The 7,481-nt window shown below is 45.6% G+C and overlaps 1 long non-coding RNA gene across 2 annotated transcripts in view; it reads left to right on the top strand.

The window, feature by feature from the left end:
- The first annotated feature begins 5,729 nt into the window (after positions 1-5,729).
- LOC111560153 overlaps positions 5,730-7,481 on the top strand; it is a 36,706-nt gene continuing 34,954 nt past the window's right edge. For both annotated transcript variants that reach the window (XR_002741802.2, XR_002741799.2), the window contains exon 1: positions 5,730-6,066. This is a non-coding gene — a long non-coding RNA (uncharacterized LOC111560153). The remainder of the gene's footprint in view (positions 6,067-7,481) is intronic.

Genomic DNA, 7,481 nt, shown 5'->3' with positions numbered 1-7,481 from the left:
CGGGTCATGATGTCAATGTTCACGAATTCGAGCCCCCGTGTCGGGCTCTGTGCTGACAGCTCAGAGCCTGGATCCTGCTTCAGTTTCTGTGTCTCCCTTTCTCTCTGTCCCTTCCCCATTCACGCTTTGTCTCTCTTTCTCTCTCAAAAATAAATAAACATTAAAAACAATTAAAAACAACAACAACGCCACTTAGGACAGGCCCTGCCCATAGTAAGTTCTTGCAATTATTGTGATGATCATTTCCGTAATTATACTCTGAACGTTAGCAAGGAGGCTAAAAAAGTTCTCAACATTGAGCCTGTCTATTTGTGCCAGAACTCTCATGAGACAGTTGGTTCCTAAAGCAGCAATTAGAAATGAAGCATCAGAACAGTGTGATCATGCCGTTTGACGAAGGTCCCAGGGATGCAGGTTGCGGCTTAGCTCAGCTGCTCTCTCTGTTCCCGGGGTGTGCTAACAGCAAACAGAGGGAGAGGAGAGTTCTCTTGCTCCTCCTCATTCCTCCAGGCCCCACCTCTGGTCTGCTTATCTCTGCAGCATCTTTCACTGGCCTGAGATCCAAATGATGCCTCAAGTGTCCACAGGAACCTCATGTAGGGAAGCAGCTGGGCATAAACCGTCAACGGACACACCTAGCTTGCACACTAATCACACAGCAATATTCTCCCATGGACACAAACGAAAGTGCTTTTTTCCCCTGTGTTAAAAAACACAGGCTCGGGGCGCCTGGGTGGCTCAGTCGGTTAAGCTTCCGACTTCGGCTCAGGTCATGATCTCACAGTTTGTGGGTTCGAGCCCCACGTCGGGCTCTGTGCTGACAGCTCAGAGCCTGGAGCCTGCTTCACATTCTGTGTCTCCCTCTCTTTCTGCCCCTTCCCTGCTCATGCTGTGTCTCTCTCTGTCTCAAAAATAAATAAACATTAAAAAAAAAAAACAAACAGGCTCAGTCGGTTAAGCATCTGACTTCAGCTCAGGTCATGACCTCACCATTCATGAGTCTGAGTCCTGCATCGGATGAGTTCATCCTCCGCTTCAGGCAAGCCCCCGCTTCTCTCTCTCTCTCTCTCTCTCCCTCTCTCTCTGCCCTTTGCTCACTTGCGCCCCACCCCTCTCAAAAAGTGAAACAAAAATTAAAAAAAATAAAAACACAGACTTACTGGATTTGTCTTTCCTCTTCACTCTTTTGGTAGTGACCCAGATACAGAGAACTGTTTTTGGTTGGTTGTTTTCATAAAAAAAAGTCGACAATACAGGCCTCTAATAACAGTCTCTGAAGAGTTAGGAACAAGAGGGATTGGTAGAGATCACGTTGAACTGACCAGCACGTGTCCCATCTAAAAGGTTGAGTATTCCTAAGCTCTGCTCAGGATGCCATGAGGAAATGGGGAAAACAGAAATGCAGCCCAGACTTTTGGACTGTAGTAAGGAATTTCCCAATTGTTTAACGTTGGCTCCCATTAATGTATGTAGACTGATCAAAATCATGCTGCAGAAAGGCCACAGGTGCAGGATGTCGACTCCACAGTGCCATGGGGGTGCCATTACCATTGTAACGTGGACATGATATCAATGGTGACCCTGGAGTTGTGCAACACGGTGGCCTGGGTCCAAACCACAGTAAGCAAGGGCTCTCTATATCTCTGAGCAGAGAGTCTCTAAGACACTTTTTCAGACATTAGTGTGCACGAAACCAGTGAGATGCCTGTTTACAATCAGAGTCCTGAGTCTCGTTACCTGAGATTCTGAGGGGAGGCCCAGGAATTTGCATTTAAAAAAACAAACATTTTTAGTAGTCTTAATTTTTTAGAAAAGCTTTAGTTTTACAGGAAAATTGGAAAGATAGTTCAAAGAATTCTCAGAACCCCTACAGCCAGTTCTCCTGTCATTAACGTCTTACGTTACTATGGTCCATTTGTGGCAAACCAATATTGATACATTATATGAAATAAAGGCCATACTTCATTTAGGTTTCCTTAGTTTTTACCTACTGTCCTTTTTCTGTTCCAGGGCCCCGTCCAAGTGCCACATTACATTTAGTTGTCATGTCTCTTTAGGCTTTTCTTGACCGTGACAGTTAAAAAAAATTTTTTTTAATGTTTATTTATTTTTTAGAGAGAGAGGGAGACACAGAATCTGAAGCAGGCTCCAGGCTCCGTGGGGCTCAAACCCATGAACAGTGAGACCGTGACGTGAGCCAAAGTCAGACACTTAACTGACTGAGCCACCCAGGAGCCCCTTGACCATGACAGTTTTATGTCTTTCTTTGTTCTCTATGACCTTAACAGTTTTGAGGACGACTGGTCAAGAAGCTTGCAGGGTATTATACCTTTATTAGAACTTGTGTGGTGTTTTTCTCGTGATAAGATTGAGGTCATGGATTGTTGGGGAAAATACCACAAAGGTAAAATGCTATTTTCATCACACAATGTCAAGTATACACACTATCAACCTGAGTCATTACTGCTCTTCTTGACCTTGCTCACCTGGTTGAGGTCGTATCAGTCAGGCTTCTCTGCTCTAGATGTACCCTTTCATACTCTCCTTTTTGGAAGGAAGTTACTATGGGCAGCCCACACTTGAGCAGGAAGTTCTGTTCCACCTCTCTGAGGATGTAGTATGTATATAAATTACTTGGAATTCTTCTGCATGGGAAATTTGTCTTTTCTCCCACATTTATGTATTCAACCATTTGTTTATATCGGTATAGACTCACGGACATTTATTTTATACTTCAGGTTATAACCCAATGCTACTTTATTTGTTTTGTTGCTCAAATTATTTCAACGTTGGCCCCTGGGGGCTGGTTCAGTTGGCTCCTGTGTCCCTTTGATGTACCCTAATCAATGTGGGTTTTGAGTCAGCATTTTTATAAAGCTCCCAAGTGACTCTGGTGCAGGTGGTCCAAGGACCGCATGGCCCCCCAGGTGTGCCATGAGCTCTGCTAACCACAGAATCCCACCCAGTCATTGATGCCTTCAGCAAGCGGTAAAGAATAACCCCTCTGTCTGCTACACCCATTTAGCAAACACTTACTGAATGTCATCCCTGTGCCTCCTCCCTGCCAGGCACTGTGCTAGATTCTAGCAATGCAGAGCTTGCCCAGGAATTCAGACCTGGGTGGACATGCTCTGGGGGAAATATGGATGTGGTTAACAAGAGAGAGGAAAAGAGTACCTGTCAACCCTTTCACCCGTCCCTAGGAAAGAACATATTAAGAATTGAGAGAATAGGGGACATCGGAGGGGTTGGGCTGAAAAGCACCTATAGAAGATTTGGAATTAAGCAGAAAGAAAATGCCTTATCCTCTGAGACTGGAGAAGAGGAAATTGGCTCCAGAAATTTTTACAGATTGGTTGGTGTTAGGGGGGCGGCATGTTTGAGGTCACCTAACCAGCTTTAATTTTCCGGATGAAACAGGAGGCCAGGTCACCCTTTCTAGAGGGAGGTTCTGGAGAGACAGTGCTGGAAGGCATTAAAGTTTTGAAATTGTGGTTGGCGGGGAGGGGTGCATTGGTTACAATCCAGTCAGAAGACAAAACCACAGCAAAAACTTGGAAAGAGAGAGTTGAATATAGAATTGATAACTACTCCAGGACAACTCCAATATATCACAGAGGAGGTGGCTACCACCTCACCTCTCAGGCTACACAAACAAAGGAAAGAGGTTGGAATGATTAAAACCTTACCACTTAGAGGGGTGCTCCCAGCTCTCAGAGGAGGGTGTACTGGCCGGTTGGTGATGGTGGGGAGCAATAAAACTGTGTCTGCAAATGTTGGAGCCCCTGGAAACCGGATTTGGCTGCTCTTACAGGAAGGCACTGCCCCTTCTGGGTGAAGAGACATTTGTTGGGGTGTTGCTCAGAGGAATCACAAGCAGAAAGAAGGTCACAGGGCCCTCCTTCTCCCTCTAGTCTTGAAGCCTTCCTGTAGCACCTCTAATTGGTAGAGCCCAATGTGTGGTGCGCAGGGTCTCAGCCTAGCATCACAAAGCCACGTTGAGAGGCACGGGTTTGGAACTGAGAGGCAATGACCGTCATGGGCCACCTCTCAACCATGTGAATGACATTTAGGGAGTGTATACACCCGTGGGTCTGGACACTGGCTGAATTTCTTTCCTCCCTTGCCTGCAAATCGTTTCTTGTTCTCCTAGGCCTTTTTCCATATTGGAGATTTCTTCTCTTCCCAGGGGTCAGCCACAGATTCCCTTGGTTGTTAAACTTCTCCCAGAAAAGTCCTGATGGATCATCTGGTTCAAAAGGAACCAAAAGTTTACTCAATCGACCCAGCAAGTGGATAAACAAAATGTGGTATATACATGTCATGGGCTATTATTCAGCCGTAAAAATGAAGGAAATTCTGACACGTGCTACAACATGAATGAACCATGAGGACATTATATAAGCCAGTCATAAAAAAAGACAAATACTGTATGATTCTGTTTATATGAGGTCCCTAGAGTAGTCAAATTTATAGAGACAGAAAATAGAATGCGGTTGCCAGGGACAACACGGAGGGGAAATGGGAAACTACTGTCGAATGGGTACAGAGTTTCAGTTCTGTGGGGGGCGCCTGGGTGGTTCAGTCAGTTAAGGCTCCAACTCTCACGGGTTCTTGAGTTCAAGCCCAGCATCAGGCTCTGTGCTGACAGTGTGGAGCCTGCTTGGGATTCTCCTTCTCTCTCTCTCTCTCTCTCTCTCTGCCCTTCCCCTAGATTGTGCTCTCACTCTCTTTCATTCTCTCTCTCTCTCTCAAAATAAATAAACTTAAAAAAAAGAAAGAAAAATGCAGATGGATGTTGGTGATGAATGTACTTTATGCCACCAAATGTACACTTAAACATGATGAAGATGGTGAATTTTATATTATGTGTATTTTACCACAGTGAAATCTTTTTTCGAAAGACCGAAAACAAGGTTACAGCTGGAAGGAATGGGTAGGTGGCCCTTGGCCTGGTGTGTCACATGTCTCTACTTGGTGATTCATTCTTCAACTCAACTTCGTGAGCAGCAGTTTCCAGGCCTCGCCCGGAAGTTCCAGTGAGCCCGTGTCCCCATTTGCCCCGCTGCACACATACCCTGAGATGCACAGGTGCAGAGGCAGCCCTCCCCCCTCTATCAGTGGATGATAATTCTAGCTAATATTAACCCAGCATTTACAATATGCCACATGTGTTAACCAGAACACACTCTGTTCTCATCCCCATATTACTGATGAGGAAACGAAAGCTCAGAGAGGTGACTAGCTTTAGGTCACCTAACTGCTGAGTGGAGAAGCCAGGACTGATCCAGGGCTCCTAGACAGAGCCTGTGCCCTCATCGCTGCACTCTACCGCCCCCTAGTGGACTCTGGTCTGGCCTTGTCTCACCAACACTGCTTGGGTCCGGGTCCGAGCACCGGTTTCTCTCGCCCTGGGTAACAAGTCATTTCACAGCAGTTATTTTATGCTTCCGGTGTGGTGTAGAGATCCGGGCAGGGCACGCCCCTCCTTTCGGCCCTGACACCACACTGGCTGTGTACGGCAAGTGGCTGAGTTAGGCTGCATGCCTGATGAGGCTCCCCAGGTCCTCACCTCCCAGGAACAGCCCTGCCCGCCCCTGAGGCTTGTGGGGGGATTGTCTTAGGTTGGTCACAAGGTTCCATCATTCCCTGCAGGAACCTCTCTGATAGATTTTAGAGTTTTCTTAAGCCTCTCTGGTTGTATTGATCCTTGGAACTGTAAAGAAAACTGCTGGTTTGGGGTGCCTGGCAGGCTCAGTCCAAGGAGCATGCTAGTATTGATCTTGGTGTCCTGAGTTTGAGCAGCACAAGGGGTGTAGAGATTACTTGCACAAACAAAACTTAAAAAAAAAAAAAAAACACCAAAAACAAACAAAAAAAGCCCCACAAAACCTCCTGGATTTTTATATCCCAGCCATACAAAGTGTTTTCAAACCAACAGCTCTCCAAGCTTCTCTCTTGATCTGAGTGGTCTGCATGGGATTGTGCATGGGGTATCTATCCCTTGAGAAATGCCTTTTCTACACCACACAGGCCACTATTGGGTGCCTTCAGGATTTCAGGCAGGTAAGTCCAGGTATCTTGAGTGACCCCAATATCTTTTGTTGTTGGATCCAGGATTCAGCTGAGGTTCCACACATTGCATTTGGTTGTGATGTTGTCTGGTCTTTTTAAATCCAGAATAATCCCCCACCTTATTGTTTATTGTTTTGTCTCCTGGAACTTTCTGGAAGAGTTCAGGTGAGTTGTTTTAGATTGTCTCCAAGGCTGAATTTGTTGAATAGTTTCTTCATGATCGGATTCACTTTAAATCTTTTTGGCAAGATTACTTCGTAGATGACGTTTTGTACTTATTGCTTCCTATCACAAGGCACAAAAAACTTCCTTTGGGAATTGCACATTCGACAATTATATATTGACAGTGTATCCCGTGGTGGGCTGAGAACTCTGCTGTGCAATGAGTATGTACGGGTGCCATTGGTATGATTGTGAGGGGACAGATCAAAAAAACCCAGAACGGCAGGCTTATCAGTTGGAAATAGGCTTGGCTACACACAACAGAAAATTCAGCTCACGGTAGCTACCAAATAGAGGTTTGGGTTTTGTTTTTGATTTTCATTTTGTTTTTTTGCACAGCTGCAAGTCCAGAGCTGATATGATAGCTTCACCACGTTCAGGATCTCTTTCTCTCTTTCTATCTGCCATCATTAGGGTGTCACTTTGGTTTCCATGGAGCCAAGATGGCTTCTGCCCCTCAGACATTTGCCTTCCTTCCAGGCAGGAAGGAGAAAAGGGGCATACCTACTGATTCTGCTTTCCTTTGAAGGTCGCCCAATGATTCTGCTCACATCTCACTGCTCACATCTGGCTGAAAGCAGCACCCAATGATTCTGCTCACATCTCACTGGTTAGGACTGTGACACATCGTCCACCTAATATGCAAGTTTGTCTGGGAACACTGCTACCGTGAACTAAAGCAGGGCTCTATTAGTAAGGCAGGAGGGGAGAATGGCTATTAGGTAGGCAACTGGCAGTCTTTGCCATGGAGGATAACAAAGATATTTAATGGCCGGAAAGACAGCGACACAGATTAAACATGAGAATTTAAAAGTTCCTACCAACCTAGGGAAAACCTGATTGTTCTGCAGGCATGGTAACAAGTAGCCATCAGAACTGGTGTTATATCCACTCGATCGATCAATGACAACTTGCCTCGGTGAACATGCATTTACAAGCTGACCAATTAGTTCAACCCCTATCTTTTGAAAATAAGTCAATCAGAGATGGACTCACTTTAATAAACACACCGAGTGCCAACCAATCAATAATAACTCAGCCAGTGACCACACTTCTCCGGATGATGTTAATCCACTTACGCCTCTGAAAGTGTCCCAATCCCTGACTCATGTTCCCAAAACCCATTGTAAGTCAACACTGTATTCTGCACAGGGAGACAGAGTCTAGCCAGCATAGCTCTCCCT

The sequence above is a fragment of the Felis catus genome, chromosome A1 (genome assembly GCF_018350175.1).
Source record: "Felis catus isolate Fca126 chromosome A1, F.catus_Fca126_mat1.0, whole genome shotgun sequence".
Lineage (NCBI taxonomy): Eukaryota > Metazoa > Chordata > Mammalia > Carnivora > Felidae > Felis > Felis catus.
The sequence above is the reverse complement of the archived record's forward strand: the minus strand, read 5'-3'. Positions and strand labels throughout refer to the sequence as shown.